Source organism: Petromyzon marinus, unplaced genomic scaffold (genome assembly GCF_048934315.1).
Source record: "Petromyzon marinus isolate PM22_M1 ecotype Great Lakes invasive population unplaced genomic scaffold, UKy_Petmar_22M1.pri1.0 PM_G_Scaffold_6, whole genome shotgun sequence".
Classification (NCBI taxonomy): domain Eukaryota; kingdom Metazoa; phylum Chordata; class Hyperoartia; order Petromyzontiformes; family Petromyzontidae; genus Petromyzon; species Petromyzon marinus.
The window spans coordinates 2727501-2730000 of NW_027423013.1; the positions used below are offsets into that span (position 1 = coordinate 2727501).

General features: G+C 41.6%; 1 pseudogene; it reads right to left on the reverse strand.

Annotated features, from left to right (window-relative positions):
- LOC142919124 (28S ribosomal RNA) overlaps positions 1–2500 on the reverse strand; it is a 10561-nt pseudogene that overhangs the window by 3070 nt on the left and 4991 nt on the right.

Here is a 2500-nt window from a genome sequence, read left to right on the forward strand (position 1 = left end):
AAGAATTAAAATAACAAAGTCTAATCTATATAAGTGCTCTTGAATAAAGCTTCCTGTAAAAAAATAGCAAAAAAAATACCAAGTCTTCGTCTTGAAAAATAACAAAATCTAAAAGAAAAGAAAAGTCTTCTTTGTGGAAAATAGTAAAATAAAAAAACCAAGACTTCACCTTGGAAAATAACAAAATCTAATCTAAAACATCTTAAATAAAGCTTATTTGTAATCTTCTTTGTAGGCAGAAAATAGTAAGTTACAGGACTCTCGAACTGATGTAGTCCAAAAAATAAAGAATTAAAATAACAAAGTCTAATCTATATAAGTGCTCTTGAATAAGCTTCGTGTAAAAAAATAGCAATATAATAAAAATACCAAGTCTTCGTCTTGGAAAATAACAAAATCTAAAAGAAAGGTCTTCTTTATGGAAAATAGTAAAATAAGAATACCAAGACTTCACCTTGGAAAATAACAAAACCATCTTGAAAAAAGCTTATTTTTAATCTTCTTTGTAGGCAGAAAATAGTAAGGCGAAAATAAAGTCCCCTCTAAGCTCTAAAGTAACAAATACGACGTGTTAAAAAAAAACTAACAATAAAAAAAAAGAACCAAGACTTCGTCTTGGAAAATAACAATCTAAATTGTGGAAAATAGTAAAATGAAATAAAAACCGACTTCACCTTCGAAAATAACAAAATCAATCTAAAACAAATGACATCTTAAAACAAAACTATTATTTGTTTCGGAGGTTGTCTATGACTGTTCATAGACCGCATAATTTCCACAGAACATTCTCAGAATATCAAGAGAGAAAAGCAGCGTTCTGCGGGAAATCATCTTGGCCAGTGATGTCGTTCTGGGTTTGGTCAGGCCCAGGGAGGTAAGTACCTCGTTATTCTCAAGGGGCCACTTTCCTCTTGCCCCAACCGGGAATCCAAAGAATGTGACCTTGCTAGCCTTCGTCAGCACTTTGACTTGATCACCAAGAGGGGTATAGTACGAAACTTTGTGCGAGGCAGCATCTGACAAGGTATTCTTTGAAAGCTCAAAACGGACGGTGACATCGATCACAACCGCCTCCTCATCTTTTGCAAACACGAGGTCAGGCTTTCTCATCTCTCCCGTCTCGGATATGAACCGTGGCTCTTTGTATACAGACCAGCCCAATCTAGCCGCTTCGTCTGCCAGAATGTTACTGATCTTGTTATGTCGCGCAATTCTTGCTTTCTGTACTGCAGGACATTGACCGAGAATGTGCGAAAGGGACTCGAGTCTGGCAGAGCATTTCCTGCAGGAACGTAAGGCCCCATCTCTGCCTCTGTTCAAGCTTTCTCTTGTTGGGTAAATATTTGCCCTTAGTTGTAGTGCTGCGATAAAAAAGCATTGTTTAAAGCCGCACCATGGCCTCAACCAAGCATTACTGATTCTATCATGCGCAAAGTTTACAATGCCCCTTCCTTGAACCGGCTTTTCGCACCATCTCTGAAATTCATGCTCCCTCCAATCGCAGGGTCTCGGATATACAGGTTCTTTTGACACCGAGTCCCTGAGAACGAATGTTGGGATTGCATCACTGTCACCCCCTGCTCGTACCCACAAATTACGGTATTCTTCCTCCATACCCTGCGAGGACACAATATTATGGGTGATAGCATCGGACGAGTTTGCTATACGTTGCAGCCTTCTAACTTGAACCGAAGGGATTGTTTTTTCCAGTTTCAAGATGGCAAGGCCTCCGTCTCGGGCTCTGGCATATAACAGTCCATCACAAGTTGAAGCGGGAAGGTGGAGCCATCCTTTTACCGCCTTTCTAATCTCTTGGTCCAACCCACGGAGAGTTGATTGCTTGCAGTCCGAGTGGTCTGCAGGATATAACAATCTGGGTAGGGCATAGGCATTGAGTAGTTCAACCTTCTGAGTTGGCTTCAGAGGCGCCTCATCGATTTTCGAGATCCATGTCTTTAGCTGACAATGTAGATCAGGCTGTATAGTGCCAGTCCAAGGGCCAATTTTCAGACCAAGGTATTTCGTTGATTCATCAGGTTGGATCATATGGACATCTTTATTTTTGATAGTCCATGGGTCGCAGTTGTTCACCGTATATGAATCTTTGGTTGGGCTTATCATGAAGCCCTGGCACTTTCTGGCCTGAACCTCCAATCCCGATAGCCCACAAAATGATTCCAAGATCACTAGATTGGCGGCCATACCAACCCAAGATTCGCTCACCAACACCAAATCATCAGCAAACGCAAGAGCTGTCACGTGGTCGGTATCAATGGAGTACCCAACTCCGTGTGACTCTAGGGTGCATATCAAAGGGTCCATGGCAAGATTGAAGAGCAGGGGTGACATGGGGTCACCCTGTTTGACACCAACACGTATGCTAATTTCTCGAGTCGACTCGCCATTGCTTTTGAACGAGGTCGTACACCGATCGTAGGCGTTCTGGATGATGCCCACCACGTGTTCATCTACTTTCTTGTGCCTTAACACCCATAAAATA